The sequence below is a fragment of the Stenella coeruleoalba genome, assembly GCF_951394435.1.
Source record: "Stenella coeruleoalba genome assembly, chromosome: 13".
In the NCBI taxonomy this organism is placed as follows: domain Eukaryota; kingdom Metazoa; phylum Chordata; class Mammalia; order Artiodactyla; family Delphinidae; genus Stenella; species Stenella coeruleoalba.
The window spans coordinates 74,106,429-74,123,937 of NC_137159.1; the positions used below are offsets into that span (position 1 = coordinate 74,106,429).

The 17,509-nt window shown below is 41.8% G+C and overlaps 1 long non-coding RNA gene across 1 annotated transcript in view; it reads right to left on the reverse strand.

Moving 5' to 3' along the window:
- The window catches only part of LOC307195904, a 438,834-nt gene that overhangs the window by 237,524 nt on the left and 183,801 nt on the right, over nucleotides 1-17,509 (reverse strand). The window contains exon 2 of the long non-coding RNA XR_013830986.1: nucleotides 1,583-1,674. This is a non-coding gene — a long non-coding RNA (uncharacterized lncRNA). The remainder of the gene's footprint in view (nucleotides 1-1,582; nucleotides 1,675-17,509) is intronic.

A 17,509-nucleotide genomic window follows, 5' to 3' on the forward strand; every position in this document is an offset into this window, starting at 1 on the left:
AATGCCTTTATATTAATGAGGAAAGTGATGTTGATTAATGCACAGCCCAAAAGCAAGAAAGAAGCTTTCCTCCCTTCTGTCTTCCTGACAGCCAGGGAACAGGTAGCCCACTGAGGTCCCCAGGCACAGCAAGAGCATGGTCCCCTGTGCCTGCTGCTGGCTGGGCACCACATAGGCTGATCACGCTCCTTTCAATTATACTGCCAAACATGTCTAGGCTTGAACAAATTGGCCCCTGTGAATTAGGCTGTTATTATAGAAAGCCACATCTTTCAAGCCTCCCTGACCTTAATTGATCAGGATCCTTCCAGCCTAGTCTGGAAAAAGATTTTCTGAAAGTTTAGCTAAATGACTGTATTGATTTTTACCCTTAATATTTTCCTATATTCATCACATTTCTTACATTTGCTTAGTACCTTACATGTTTCCATGGCTTTATGGCCAGCATTATGTAATAAGTCCTTTAACACAGTCTAGCAAAGGACCACGATCCCTGTTTTACAGAACAGAGTCTGCAGGGATGTGGAAATACCTTAACCAAGGAGTGAGAAGTGAGGTCTTTTGGCTCGTAGATTAGCAGGGCTTCTCCTTAATGCTGGCTTTGAAGACAACATTTATTTGGAGCAAGGGTTTCTGACTTTGCCACCTTCTGGTTCACACAAGCCACAAGCCATCTAGGAGTGAGAAGCCCACCTTCTTTCCTAACAAATCACAAGGAGAACAGCCTCCTCTGGCTGGTATGCACACTGGCCATTCTTTACTCCTCTCTGTACAAAGACAGGGGTTTCTGTGAAGGATCAGAGGTCAGACTCCATATGCCGCCCAGCTAGAGGCATCGCCGCCTGTGCTCAATTTCAGGCAGCCTTTCAGAACTCAGTGTCCTCTGTACCTCCTGAGACATCAGACATCAGGCCACACAATGGAGGAGTGGCCTAAACAAGCAGGCAAGCTTTGGTGGCATGTGGAATCATACTTTTTTTTTTTAAAACTTTTTTTATTGCAGTATAATGGAATCATACCCTTTGGTCAAGAGTCCAACCTTGGGAGGAACAGGTTTAATGAGGTCTGAAGCTTATCCAGTTTTGAGGGTTGGCTTTAGAAAAGAATGTATAGTTACAAAAAAAAAAAATTTATATGAAGGTAAACATTAATTTACAAAGACAAAATATATCACAATATGCACACCATAGAAAACTGATAAGTATCATAAAATCAAGGAATATAACACATTTGCGCTAATTAACTCCTACCATACTTTTTCAGTATGCTTTCCTATATTTTTGGCTGTATATGCCAACAACTTCATAACATCATTTTCAAGGCAGAGAAGAGAATGAAAACTCAGTCTTTTCCTCTACAGGTTTCTCCTCCAATTCCCACTCTAGAGGCGGTGGGCAGTGCTGGGCACCAGAGGGCACATTCACACTGCAGCAGAGCCTCTAGCCTTGCACCCTCTGCCAACACCAGGCAGGTCATCTCAGCAGGTAGTAGGAGAATCCTGGAAGCCATTCCTACAACATGACAGCCAACTACAACTCACTTCTGCAAAGAAGGGACCGTCAACTACAAAACTCCAACTCACCGTAACCTCAAGGCAATTTCCCCGTAGCCGGATCCCAAAACTGTTTGCAGCTTCTCCACCAACAGCACAACAGTAGGACATGTCTGGAGAAGCTGGGGAGAAAGAAAGAGTGGTCTTAACTGATAATGTTTAAAATATCTCAATTTTGCAAATTAAAACAAAAGGACAATTTGAACATATTGCCAAGATCCCTCCCCAGACCTTGAAAGAGACTGTGCAAGAGTGGAACCCTAAGCTGAAGCTTCATTATCTTCACAAAGCCACCTGTGGGCCCATTCTCAGTCTTCCTGGCCAGCTGGAGTGGGGAGGGAGGAGGAACTCTGGAGGAAATCACCATCTCGAACACACCTGGGATTCAGATCACCTAAAGCACCCGGACTCTAATCACAGGAAAAGCTGAAGCTGACTCCAGCACGTCTGGTCTGAACAGACGTTAGTTACATTAGACTGCCATCCTTAACAGCAAAGCTGATGGATGTCCCTCACTTGAATTTCACATCACTTTCCCAGGAGCCAGAAGGCTCGCTCATACCTCTCACAACCACACTTTTTCTTGGAAAGAGGCAATTTGGGAGTGTATGTCCAATATCTAAATGATTTAGCCCCAAACTTGACTCTTTATTTGGTACCTGATGACTGTATGAATAATAGAGTTGCAGTTGCTTATAACAAGACATAACATGTCATTCCCAATATGAACAAATACATGAATGTGTCATAGAACAGCGAGGCATACTATTCAAGTGCAATGAAATCATCCCTTCTGGAAGCAGAAGCATCTCAGGATTCTCAACCTTCCCCACAGTCATCAGTACAAATTTGATAGTTTTGTTAAAGGTAGAGGATTTAAAAAGCTGGACATCTACTGATATGCTTCTCTTTCATTTCTGTCTTTAGTTAACTCAGTGATTTTCACCAGGTACACAAGGAATACCACATAGGATTATACATTTAAAACCTTGTATATTCTAATTGATGGGTAGTATAAAAGATTTTCATGTGTAGTTTTAACTAGCATACATGACTTTCACCTTACTCGTTGATTTTTGAACCTAAACCACATAGATGTGACTTCACAGAATTTTTGTTCATTAAACCAAGAAAGTAAATAATTTTCTTTTTAATGAATAATTGTATGACAGACACTTTTCATTCTATAACCTTGGGGTGAGGGGGAGCAGAGTGAAAACAGTAGTGTGCAGTATCCTGAGAAACGTCCCTAGACACAAAAGGAAATTGCATCTCTAATCTCAAAATCTGATTAAATACGAGAGAGAGAGGGGGTAGGGAGAAAGCTTCACATACTCTTCGGTAACTTTTGAAAGGAGCACTTCTGAGCTCTACATCATAGGACTTTTAATTTGTATTCCACATTTCTCCCACAAATATGAACCTGTACATTACATTTGGTTATAAACATTGAAAAGACTTGAGTTTTTATTTTTCAATATCTGTGTTAATCAGATGGGAATGAAAGTCAGAAATTTCAAGCTGGCAAATAACAGCTAGGAAGGACGAAGTGGAGATCAATGTGTTTACACGGCTGGCTGGTCAAATCTCAATAAGGCAACTCCAAGAGGTCACTCCCTGCCTCCTTTCTCCCTCCTATTCCTAGCAGGCTCTAAGTTCAGGTTTCCTTTCATTTTCATTACGAATTCTTCTTTTACTCATGGGTTGTTCAGATGTGTTTTTTAATTCTCATCTGGAGTTGTTCTACTTATCTTTTAATGATTGGCTTCCAACTTAATTTCCTTCATTCATCCCATCAAAAAAACCTACTATGGACCAGGTATTATTCTACGTATTAGACAGACAGTTGGGGGCAAACATCTCCATGACATCTTATTACCTTGAATCATATGAGACTGATACTTTTATAGGTCAAAAATGGTCATGTATCAACAGTCTCACGTGGTTAAGCCTACACTGGGGAGACAGAAAATAAAGATAACTGGTAAGAACTTTGACAGTACATTAGAACCTGTTCTGAGTTTACAGCCCTCAACAACTGGCCTCTTACTAGATTCCTATCCCAGCCTTGAAAACTGGAGCTCAAGGTCCCCAGGAGTCAGCAAAGGGCCTCAGGGAAAAAAAGCTACATTCAATGATTTCCCCACCCTCTAGCTCCTGCTTTCACTGGGTTTTTGGCCTATGATGAATCCTAACATTCTTACTGGCTCAATGATGGGTTATCATTCTTTATTCAAGAGTGTTAGTTATTTCTAATAACGAAGTTTGACAGAAGGCTGGTTTATTTTATACTATCTGAAATAAAGTTAGGTCACTGGTGAGTACTGTGAGGATTTTCGGTATCCTATTACCCTCAGTATAATCATAGCCCATAAGCTGGAACTTGCTCAGTTCTGATGCTTATGGCTTTAGTCGGGTTTTCCTTCCAACAGGATTGTGAAATAAAGTTCTGACATTTTAGGTGCTTCTACGGCCCACTGATGCGCGAACATCTACGAACCTTCTGAGATTTACCACACCCATATTCTCCCTGAGGGAAACTGTGCCTGGTTCCAAGAGGTCTCCTGAAAAAGGAGGAGAATATGGCTTCACAGAATTGACAGATACTAAGAGCCTCATGCAGGACTGAAACAGCGGGAAAAAGCCCTGAAGCTGGGGAGAAGTGACTCTGCCATTTATTAACTGTATAAGCTTTGATACATTATTATCTACCTAAGCCTCAGTTTCTCACAGATAAAATGAGGCTCTACCCTGCAGACTGTTAAATGAGAGAACATGAAAGTGCAGGTAAACGTGCTTTGTAAACTACAATATACAGAAGGGCAATTTTCAAAATGAGGAAACAAAAATTTTAAAAAGAACACCTGATTCATCCCAGGAATTAAAGGCAGAGTCCCCAGATGACTAGATAGAGAATTTTAGACAGCTGGGGATCAGTATACTTCAGCATGAATTCCTGAAGAACAGCGCAGAACCTATATTTATACACTGTTCGTGTTTTAGGGTTTACAATGCACCGTGGCAAAGTGGGAGCATGCTAAATGGAAAGAGCACTGGTTTGCTAACAAAACATCTGGAGTTCACATCCTGGCTCCACCACCTCCTAACACTGTGAGCCTGGGCAAGTTAAAGGACTTGTCAGAACCTTTGCTCCTCCTGTATTAACAGGTGATAAAAGTGCATGTGGATTAAATACACTCAAATTTATAAAGTGTCTGCAGTAGAGTAGTAAATTCCTTATGCCATTGTATACATCATCAGAGTTAACCCGCATATCAACCTCATGAGTTGTATTTTTGCTGTTTTCATATTAAAAATGAAGAAACTGACCTGTCCAAGAAAAGACATAGACATAAGCAGTAAAACTATGGTTTTCAATACTGACTCAGGCATTTATTTCCACTGCACTACTGTTGCCTCCACTGTAGTAGATAAGGGCTGTATAACCAGTAGGGGTGGGAGGTGGTAATTTTAAATACAGTAAACAGACATCACTCTCCTGGAGCAGCTGGAAACACATAGGTTGCATGGAAGTGCTATCAGGATACTTAGAAGATTGAGCCCCTGGCCACAAAGGTACAGACTAATGACCTGAAGTCATCCTAGAGGTGGGACTTACTTCTTACTCCTGGCACACAAAGTATCTTGGGTTATTGCTATTGATACACTCAACTCACCAGGTTCAAACAGTGTGATAGCAGCAATGTAATAAATCAGCATAATCTGCCTGAAAACTAGATTATGACATATGGCTGGAGAGTTGAGGTAGTACCATGAAGGTATATTGTTGGTCCCACCAGATGCCAAACAACTTCTGACGATCTTTAGTAACAAAAGTATAGAGAAAAGGGCATTTGCCCGATCCAGGTGCCAAGGAATGCATTGATTTGCTCTAGGAATGAAACCACATCTGGAACAGCAGCTGCAGTTGAAGTCACTACCCAATTGAGTTCATGATAATCCACTGTCATTCTCCAAGATCCATCTGTCTTGTGTACAAGCCAAAGAGACAAACTGAATGAAGATTTGGTAGGAACTACAACGCTTACATCTTTCAGGTCTTTAATAATAGCACTAATCTCTGACATCCCTCCAGAAATACATGGTGCTCTTTCTCTCTTAGCCAGAGCTTATACGTCCTGGAATAAAGAGTTTTGAAAACAAGAGCGGCTCCTCTCATTGATTCCCACAGTGATCCACAAGAGAAGGTTTTGCTTTCCTACCACCTTGACCTTTTCTGGTTTACAAGACCTAGTTCCCAAGGAAGCAAGCCTCCGGCTGGGGGCATAACAATGCTATACTGAAACTGGTAGTTGAGACATCCACCAACCACTCTGAGCTCCTTCGGGTGGTAATTCAACAGGTAAAGAAGGCAATTTACTGTCTGGGATACTGATGTTTCAAGAGGATACAGTAGCAATTGCTACTTCATATGGGAGGTAAGGAAGAGTTCATCTGGAATTTATGAGTCCCTGGGGCTTCTCTTAGTACTTCAGGTCTTACAATTAAAGTCAATGGAAATTTTCAACAACCCTATACAGGCAGGAATTTTAATGCCCTAAAACCTTCAGGCATAAAGGTTTGGGTCTCCCTACCTGGCAAGGGACCAACACCAGCAGAGGTATTTTGTAGAGGCAAAGGAAATATGAAATAGAGAACATGTGGTAGAAAGAGGTAGTTAAAAACGCCAGGTATAACCGCATGGCCAATTGCAGAAACAAGAACTATAATAATTTTTAGTACTTCTTCCTTATTTTAATACATGCTTCAGTACATATTAACTATTTTTTTTCTCTTCACGTCTCCCATTCCCCTATTATCTAACAGAAGGTATGGTAATGGTAATTAAGTTTATATCGGTACCTAGCTTACAAGATACCAAAGGAAGAATGTGATTCTGCAAGAAGAGGAATACACATTAGCCAGAGATGAATTAAAAGAATTTGTATCCACTTTTGAAGGAGATCGTGTATTTTCAGTTGTACAAGCAAGGGATTGCTGCATTATGTTAGGCTGCAACATGGTTTTTCAGTTGTATTCACTTGGAAGATGAGTGGAGTTAAAAGATGACTATATGGATAGCACACAGGGTGTGTCAGTTTAGCTAAGCTGAAGCTATGTTTCCCAGAATTCCCTTTCCTGCATAGTTTCAGGTTAGTATAGACTAAAGGAGAAATCTGCACAAGATCTGGAAGGCAGAATGAAGCAGTAGACAGAAGGTCAGTGCTGGGCAGCTGTTGCAGCCTACGTGCATTTTGCTGATCTGCTGGCTCATGAGGCTGGCACAGGGGCAGTGGCCAGGCTCCCAGCAACTCCGGATCCCACTATATCTCCTCCTTTAGTTTCTGACTCTTGGGCCAGGTGTATGCTTATCTCTGTGAAGAAGGAGCCAGCTTCTCCTGTAAGTCACCTGCATCACCAAAGATGAAGTCCTAGAGGTAACGAGGGACTGATGTGTGTTCTAGCCCATCCTGTGGACTCCAGCACACTCCCATGGGTTCTATTTTGTCCTTGCTCTCCTCTATTTCACACCCATCTTTCTTCCCAACTGACTATCCTGCTATTTCAGGCCCAATATACACAGAAGTAATACACACTGTTTAAGCAGCTCCCACAATTGCATAGTTCAAATCTCTACAACGAATCCCTTGTTGTATAATTTTATACTATATAAACCACTCCTAGTGGTTCTGCTTCTCTGATCTACCCTAACTGAAAGGTACAGAGATGGAAGCGGCAGAGCTAGAGCTCATACCTAACTCATTTTAATGCTGAGAGTGCCTTGTACGATATTGCTGCCTCCACTGTAACAACTCAGGACCATATACCTAGAGGGTGTTGGTGGTTTAAAAGGGTGTATTGGCCACTACTGCCCCTCTTGGGGAAATGGAGACATACAGGCTGCTTGAAGAGTTTTAAGATATTAAGATGATTGAATGCCTGGCCCAAAAGGTGCAGATTAATGAACTGACGTCAGCCTGCAGGGAAGGTCTCTGGGAGCAGGTTCCATCCCAGGTGCTTCCTTCAACTTTGGCCCATTCAGCACTTTTAGCTGCAAATTGCATAATAAAGACAGAATGTGTGTTGATCAAATTTTCAGATGACACAAGGCTCGGCCGGCTAGCAAATATGCTGAGTGATAGAATCAAGAATCCAAAAGGTTTGACAGGATGAATAATGAGTCACAGCTAACAAGATGAAATTCAACAGAATGGATATCAAGTTTTACCCTCCACAGCCCTGTCCTGGATAATGGTGGTACTGACACCCTTCCTACACTGGAGACTGGTGCTGGGGTATTGATTGAGCTCAGTGTGGGCAGAAACACATGATATTGATGAGAGGTCAGCTTCAAGGGAATGTCCCTGGGTTCAGAAATCATCTCTGCAAATAGAGACTTAGAGAAACCTGGCTTAATAGCAGCCTTTGTGAAAAAGCCATTGAGCTCACTACCAATCAACACCGTGACTACGTTAAAGAATTCATTAGTACTTGGGCATCATTATTCAAGGTGTGGTGTTCCAGTACAGGTTGAAGGTAACCTTAGAACGTCGCTCTGCTCAAAACCACACAGCTGAGGTTTAGGGTACAACCCTGAAGGCCATACTTTAGTTACAAACTAGCATTTGACTAATGTGGGGAGGATATATAATTAAGTCATATGAAGAACGTATCAAAGAGAGTGATCCTGAGAGTTGGTTCCAAATAAGTTTTCACATAAGCAAAAAATAGAATTTTATTCGTACTTCTAGAAGACAGATGGGCAGAAACTACAGAAAGGAACACTTTGATCACTAAAAAGAATATAGTGGTTAAGTTGGGCTCTGGAGCCAAACTACTTGGGTTAGAGCTCATGATTCACTGTCCAGCCATGTGACTTGAGCAAGTTACTCATTTTCTCTAGCCTCAGCTTTCTCATTTAGAAAATGGGAAATATAAGACCATCCCCCTCATACATGTGTTGTGGAGATTAAGGTGAACAAAAACAAATAGTATCTACCTCACCTGGCTGTTGTGACTCTGAAATGAGGCAACACACACTTGTAAGGCATTTAGAAGAGGTCACGTGGTCAGAGGTTAATAAATATCCCCGAGTCTTTCTATTATAAGGAAGCACATTCTGATGCTTAGCACTACTTCCAAATAGAATACCCTGCAGTAAGAAGCACCTTGTGTCTGAATGTGTTTATGTTGTCTTTTGATCAGGGATCTCTTAGAGTGGTGTTGCTCACACCTCAATGTACATGTGAATCACCTTTGCATCTTATTAAAACGTGTGTTCTAACTCAGCAGGTCTGGCATGGGGCCTGAGAGTCTGCATTTCTAACAAGCTCCCAGATAGTGCTGAGGCTGCTGGTCTAGTTACCACATTCTGAGAAGCAAGATTGGAGAAAAAATCCTCCACCGGGTGAGAAGAAAAGGAATAAGGTCCCTACTAGTCTAAAACATTCATATTTTATAATGTTTTAAATATGAGAATATTAAATATCTTGAAGCCACACTGTAACTGAGTAATCTAGAGCAAGTGACCTAACCTTGTATCTTGCTTTGATTTATTCTGCAAAGCACTTTTAAGAAATGAGTACTTTTTACAGCAAAAGCCGAAGTCCTCAGATGGAAGCTGATCTACTTCTGCAGAGGGTTTCATTTCCTAATTGGCTAAACATCTGTTCCAGTTCTAAGCACAGATTTATCTTTATCAAATACTGATTGGTCTCTGGCTCCTGCCGGCTGCTGTGCCCTGGTGTGATGGAGAACAAAGCAGGGCAGCTGTGGAATGTCAGGAAGCCTCAGGAGGAAGGCAAAGAAGGGCCAGGGAAGCATAAAAGAGAGAGACTCACAAGTTACTGGCAGGAAAAAGCAACAGCAAACTCTGCTGGCTTCAAGGCTGAATGGAACCAGATCTGGTGCTAGGAAGATCCTTAAAGATCATTTGATCCATTCTCTGCAGTTTTCAGATAGTGAAACAAAATTCCTGTGAGAAATTATGACTTTCCAGAAGTAACACATGGATGTAGCTCCAGAACTGGAAACCAGGCCATGCAGCACCTGGTCCAGTGCTCACCCCACTGGCCCATGACTGCCTCCCATCTCCTCCTGAGGACTCTTGCACCAGCAATGCTGCTTTGTCTCCCCATGCTTTCTCTTCATGCTTCAATTGCCCTCCAGGATAAGGAAGGTTGAGGAAGATTCTGGGGAGGCTGTTATAGAGAGCAGAGAACTACTGGTTTATTTAGGTTAATTTCTCAAGATGAAACTGCTCCAAAAGATCTGAAAAGTATTTCCATATCATTCACATTGCTCTCTGTCTCTGTTGTATGAATACATTAGATAGCAAAGAGGCTATGACTTTCAGGAAGTAACACATGCAGGTAGCATCAGAACTGGGAACCAGGCCAACCAGCTTGCCTTGACACTTTTTCAAGAGCCAAGAGGCCAGAGTTCAGCCCTGGTTCTCACTATTTCTCCCCTGTAGGCCCCTGGGTTCAATCCTACCTCCTCTTCCATTCATGAGCTGTCCTCATTGCAATAAAAGTAAAATTTTAAAGGGCACATATACCCACTTTCCTTTTTGTGAAGATCAGGTCAGGAAAGGGGCCATGAATGACTCAGAAGCTCTGGCCGGGGAAGCAGGGAACATGGAAAGCCACAGGGAATTACTTCAGACCTGGAAACCCTCTTTTCTCCCAATCCCATATCTTCATATTGTTGAGAGCTTTAGACATCCTTGGGAGAGGACTAAAAGTCATTAATTCATACTAACATGAACTGACTAGCATCAGGACTTCTCCTGAGAGGCTGGGTTATACAGCAGCTGCTAAGCCACCTCTCCTACATGGGGGAGGGTGTCTGTTTTGGTTTTCTACAATTCCCTGATAACCTAGGAGTATATTTAGTTTCTCCACTTTTTTTTTTAACATCTTTATTGGAGTATAATTGCTTTACAATGGTGTGTTAGTTTCTGCTTTATAACCAAGTGAATCAGCTATACATATAGTTTCTCCACTCTTGACCTACATCCTGCACAGCAGTTTACGAAAGAAGTGTCATCTCCACCCTCTACAATGAGCCTCCATTTCCCTCTTTTATCGATTTGCTGAAATTAAAAGTAACAGAATTGGGAAGTCCCTGGCAGTCCAGTGGTTAGGACTCGGCGCTCTCACTGCTGGGGCCCCAGGTTTGGTCCTTGGTCAGGGAACTAAGATCCCACGTGCCACGTGGTGCAGCCAAAAAGAAAAAAAGAAAAGTAACAGAATTAACCGCCCATCACTTAAACAAGAGAAGATTCATTCTTCTTTACATAAATATATTTGTAGCAACAGAAATATTATACACATTGGTGAAAGGAGGGCCCCAACAAGTGGTGTTCGAGAGAGACCCCCGGGATCGGGCATTTATATTCCAGTGCTACACAGCATTGATGGTCCAGCGTCTAGAGGACAGCCAAAATCAGGAATCCAGAGGCCGCTACTCAATGGTGAGGTGCCATACGGTTCTCTGTATTTACCTATTTGGGTAATTTTTCACTGTTTCTATAGAATTGAAGGGCTGCCACTCATTTATAAATCTACCCAGGTCTGTGATACACGTGGATGGGCAGTGAAGACAGCTATAGGCAGCAGGAACAGTCTGATGAGCATCCAACTGTCCCACTGATTATCACCTAGGAGGCAACTGAAAACCAGAAAGGGTCTAGGGGAACCGCACATTGCTCTTCTCTGCCTCTTGCCAAGATGTCTCTCCAACATTACTTTAGATTGAAAATCATTTCCATGTTTAGACCAATGCAGAGAAGAAGTGATAAGAGTAAACATTTTACCCTACACGTTTTTAATGGCAAATGTGTTAAGCACTGGAAACAGATCGTGTTGACTATACCAACGAAACCTAATAAATTCTGTTGCCAACCTGCAGTTCTGTGTTTGTCAGCCCATCTTTGGCTTCAGTGTTCACAATGGTAGGCAATAAATAACAGGGCCAGTGTCAGAACAAGCTCCTACAGAGAGAGCCACGTATTTTGAGTTTAAAAAGTGCAGGTTTCAAAACTCCAACTGCCCTCAGTATTTAGGATTCCCTTATGGGTATTTTTCATGGAAGCCTTGGTACCTTCCTTCTTTGCTCAGGCTACGCCAAGTCCTAGAGAGTGACAGCAGGAAGGAAGATTGTACAGAATGATCTATGTGAAATGGTCACTATCATTTTGCTGTTAGCTGCTAAGTTAGGACTAAGAGCCCTCTTATCCATATTTGCATGCAATTTTCTGAGTTTGCTTTAATAGATATGACATTTCATTAATTCTGATTCATTGTGTATTCAAGCCAAAACACATGCAGTTTAGTTCCATTTTCTGACAGAAAATAGAAGCTGAAAAATTCCAAGTCAGAGTAATAACTGAAGGTGTGTAATTACTCATTACCCAATCAGCTACCAGGTTCAGGGGGCAAGAATGGTTTGGAGATAAATTGCAACTTTTGTGAGTGAATCTGACAGGCTGGGTTAGTAGGTGTGTTTCTTTTGATTAATGACACAAGGAAGAAAGGTTTAGAAAAGGTGTTTCTACTAATTCTGCTACTTCTAGGCTGACCCTTAAAATGTTTCTACCAGTTACTAAGAAAAACATAAATTATAGTGAGCAAAGTGTGAATTTTGTAAAAACATACAAAAATGTTACATCCATAACTTCTCTGCTCCAATTAAAAAGAAACTCAGGATGATAAGTCCTAGGATATGTCAGAATGGGTCATTAGGCTACAGATCTCAACTTTCTCAGAAAATGTACCTATCAAGATAAAGAAAAAACAAACACAGTTGGAGCTATTCATCATGATCAGTTAACATAAGAGTTTGAACACAGCACAGTCACTACATGGGTTTTGATGTCCTTCAGTATTTTTCCAACAGATAAGATTTCTGGGAGTACAGCAGGCATTTGCCTGGTTACTCATGAAATGGGCCCAAGAGAACACTTTCCAGGTCCTTGCCCTCCAAGAGTTCCCTCCTTAGATGCCATGGTAAGATATAGACACACACACACACACACACACACCAGAAAAACAGCTAAAGAGCAGAATCTGATGGTATCCAGTGAATCGACACAAGGAAGGGCAGATATAGAGAAAAGTCTTCTGATCTTGGGATTGTTTGTTCGGGAAGATTTCCCAAAGAGCATGAGGCTTGCGTGGGGCTTTGTGGATGAGCTGACATGGGTTCCCGAGAGAGAACAGTTTGAGCGGTAGAGTGGCAGAAATTATCTTAATTTGGGGGAGAGGACTTAACAATAGTAAAGTGACAGTAAGGGATTCTTATTCATAAAGATCAGATAGGGTTCCCTTGGGGGTGGAGGGAGGAATGGAAGGAGATTCTGAATGTGAAGACCATTAGTTTGATACAAAGTCACACAAGTGTTGACTCCAGATACTGATGCCCTGCATGACTTCAGAAACACTGGCCCCAAGCACTCTCCATGTAGGATTGGAGTGGAGGGAGAATGTGTTTGTGATAGCTGAGAGATAATGAGAGCCTGAACTAGAGGGGTGGCAAAGGCAAAAGAGAAACGGAAGCAAGGAATGATAAAAAGGAAACTTGTCAGGATTTGAGGACTGGATAGGTATTTGAGGTGAAGAAGGGAGCTGGGACAGACGGCTCCGAGTTTTTCAGTCTCACTGGGAAGTCAGGAAAGAGAACCCGCTTTAAAGTAAGATGATAAATTCTTCACAGACAGATGTGACACAGAGGATGGAAAGTATGTGGCAGATGTGCAAGCAGAAATCTGAAGCAGGAAGCTGTGGATGTGAGACTGAAGCAAGTGAGCATCCAGGTCTAGGTCTGGGGTGTTAACACTGATTAGCTCAGTGAGGTTAAAGTTGAGTCCAGCACTAAGTATACTTCCCCCAATTCTACTACTGAAGTGAATCCTACGTGTATTCTGCATGGGTGGGAGCTCCTTCCCCAACCCTCCCTTACTGTACAATCCTCACCCTGACCAAACACAGGACTGGCAACCAGGAAGAATGTCAGCAGCTGTCCACAGAGGATGAGAAGGAGGGAAAGTGAAGGGAAAGTGTCTCAGTCCATTCATGTTGCTATAACAAAAATACTATAAACTGGGTGCCTTACAAACATTTATTTCTCACACTTCTGGAGGCTGGGAGGACTGAAATCATGGTGCCAGCATTTTCGGTGTCTGATGAGAGCCTGCTTCTTTACTGCTAGCTGTCATCTCACTGTAACCTCACAAGGCAAAAGGCAGAAGGGTCTCTGGGCCTCTCTTATGATGGCACTAATCCCATTCATGAGGGCTCAGATCCTCCAGACTTAATCACCTCCCAAAGGCCCCACCTCCTAACATCATCACCTTGGGGGGATAGGTTTCAACATATAAATTTGGGGGGAATACCAACATCCAGGTTATGGCACAGAAAGTCCTGTTAATATTCTATTGTGAAAGCCCAGCAGATGGCCTGCTAAGGCAGAGCTGGGCTTAGGAGTCACTACAGTTGATTGCGATAAACTTAATCATGGAACTTGAGAGCCAAGGACACTGGAAGAGCATTCAACAGGCGATTTTAAACCTTTTTAGCCATAGAAATCTTTTTAAAAATGAAAACTTATGTGAAAATATAAACAGCTAAGCTGCTCCCGTTGGGGGCCCATTAGACACCTTCAGGAAGTACTGTTTGCTAAGTGGGGACTGTGACATAGGGCTGCAGACTCCCAAACCAGAACTACTAAACTGCTCTAAGGAGAGAAGGAGGGGCCCCCAACCCTACTCTGCATTACATCATCCCAAAAGAATATTGTTGAAAGCCTCCTTAGAAAATCAAATAAAAGCACATTTCAGTATCTTTAATGACACCAACCTCAACAACCACCACCAAAAGAAAGGAAGAAAGGAAGGAAGGAATGGAGGGAGGGAGGGAGGGAGGGAGGAAGGGAGGAAGGAAGGAAGGAAGGAAGAGAGGGAGGGAGGGAGGGAGGGAGGGAGGGAGGGAGGGAGGGGGGAAAAAAAAAGAAAGAAAGAAAAAAAAAAGGCTCATTCTCAGAGATTAAGCAGAGGGTGGGAGGAGGGAAAGCCAGAGAGTGGGTAAGGGCAGGGGCTCTGGAGTTCAAGTCCACCTCCAGTGCCAGATCAGAGGGTGAGGCCAACAACCACAGAATCATCAAGCTGCCCGAGGGCAGGGGCCACGCCTCCTCTTCTTCCCTGAACTCCACCAGGTTGTTCTCCTCAGCATTCTGCCTCCAAGTAGCCTTTGCACATTTAGTAGCAGATCCTTCCCTGCAGAATCCCTGCTCCAAAGTTCATCTCCACAAAGCGTTCTGCAGAGCTAGTGCTCCACAGCTCTAGCTTCACGGAGAGGTTTCCTGGGGCCTTCTCCCACTTTGAGAAGAAAGCAAGAGACTAATTTGCTGTGAACTGTCATGAGCAATAAAATGTTCATTAAGTTTAACTGTCAACACTTTAAGTCCCAATCACAGTAATGAAAGGATAAATTGAAAAATCAAGAGTTAAGTACCCTTTTAAAATTTCATATCTTCTATCTTCACCTGGCCTCTTAAACCAGACAAAATCAGATCAAACACAGGACTGCCTGCCCCCGATTCCATTTGACAAAACCTTTCCTATTTTTCAAGGCTCAGCTCAGAGAGCATCTCTGATCCTGCTCAATTGCAAGGAATCTGCCCACTCATAGTACCGCAAAACACTTCTCTGGTATTACTGAGAATGGCACTTGTTTCTATAATATGCTTTATTTGCCCCAAATAAACTGAGTTACTTGCCAACTGGAATCACATCTTTAGCATCCCTATTATTTCAGCCGCAGAAATAGTGTCTCCTGCCCAGCAAATGCTCCAAAATGATTGTTGATGGATTGAATTAATGGTTTAAATCTTTTTGAAAACCTAATAAAAATTCATTATGAGAGACTCAAAGATGCATTAATTTGTATAGCCTATATCTGCAATTGGATTATATATCATTCTGAAGAATTCTAATAGCACACATACGTCATTTGGCTATGCAATCTCACATCAGACACTGCCCAATTATTTACATATTTCTAGCTGTGATATTTACACACTAAAGTAGAGTACCTGGGTTAAGAGACCCCATTTTAGACTTTAAATTCTTCTTTGTCTCTGCCTAGGATAATACTCTAGTGCTTATATAGTAGGCTCCAGGGAAAATCTGTGTCTTCTGAGGAAAGAAAAGGCTTGAAACAAATGTTTAAAATCTATGTTTCTAACCCAAAAGTATGCACACAATTCATCAGAAAAGAAATTCATTTCAATCATTTTTCTATGGGCGAAGTCAAGTGGGAATGGGCCCAGGAGCTGGGGTCTTAGCGTCTCAGCCAAATCAAATGGCACAAGTTATATTATTCCTGCTTTATTCTTACTGCGGTTAGAACAGTAATTGAAAGCTGTCTCTCCACAGGTTGCAAAGTCTTTATATGTGTAAATGATGGCTCTGGCTTTTTCTGTCCTGAAACTACCAAGATTAATTATCTACAGTGTCTAGACTGAATGATCCTCAACAAACCAGCTTATTTTTGTGCTGGCACATCTAGTTCTATAAAAATAGAGTTGTTGCATGTTATCAGTTATCAGTTCTGCTGCTTAGAAGAAAAGAAGGTGTGATGGTCTTCTGATGTCAACCTGGGTAGGCTAAACTACATTTCCCAGGATCCTTGGGAGATTTTCGAAGGAGGGTACAAGGGAGATAGCAGTCCTTCTGTAGTATACACTCATTGTTACTGATGTGTTGATCCACCTCAGTGATGTGAAGCAGCATCTAGATCAGGTACAGGCACACCTCATTTTATTGTGTTTCGCTTTATTGTGCTTCACAGAGAGTAGTGCGTTTTTTACAGATTGAAGGTTTGTGGCAACCCTGCATCAAGCAAGTATATCAGCACCGATTTTTCCAATAGCATTTGCTCACTTCATGTCTCTGTGTCACATTTTGATAATTTTCACAGTATTTCGAACTTTTTCATCATTTATATCTGTTACGATCTGTGACCAGTGATCTTTGATAGTACTATTGAAAAAAGATGATGACTCACTGAAGTCTCAAATAATGGTTAGTGTTTTTTAGCAATAAAGTATTTTTTCATTAAGGTATGTATATTTCTTTAGATGTAATGCCACTGCACACTTAATAGACTACAGTATAAACATAACTTTCATAATGCAGTAGAAAACCAAAAAATTTGTGTGACTTGCTTATTGTGATATTCACTTTTTTATGGTGGTCTGGAACCAAACTTGAAATATCCCCAAGGTATGCCTGTATGTATGTTTAGGTCCATGAAAAAGGGTTTGAGCTTCTGCAGGATACCCTCATCACAAAAGGCAGAGGCAACAAAAACAGACACAGGTTTCAGGCCATAATAGTGGGGATCTACATAGCTCACGCTTGTAGGATTTAAACTTATGCTTATGGGATTCTAGCCTGCTGGTGATCTTCTTCCCTTCCTGTCTGCCATGTGGACTTCAAAATCCAACATTACATATGGAGACAGCCTTACAGGGACTGGACTGTTTAACCAGTCCCCACAATTGTATAAGCCAATTCCCTGTAAATGAATCCACAGACTGATGATTAGGTAGATGGGTAGGTAGATAGATAGACAGATTTCTTGATGGTTCTACTGGTTTTGCTTCTTCTGTTGAACCTTGGCTGACACATTAGCTCTCTTCAGAATCCCACGCTCATGATGACCCCATGGAGCTATACTGTGTGCATACCTGGTGCATAATATATGGCTCTCCTTTTATATAATGTACAAATGAGACTCTATAATCAGAGAGAGAGAAAAAAAAGTATTTAAATTCTACCTTCTTGGTCGAGATCTAAATTTTACTTTCCTAATGGACTCTTCAGTTTTGGATTTAAGCACTGGTTCTATAATTATTTAAATCTGTGTAACCTTTGAATCCATGCCACTTAAT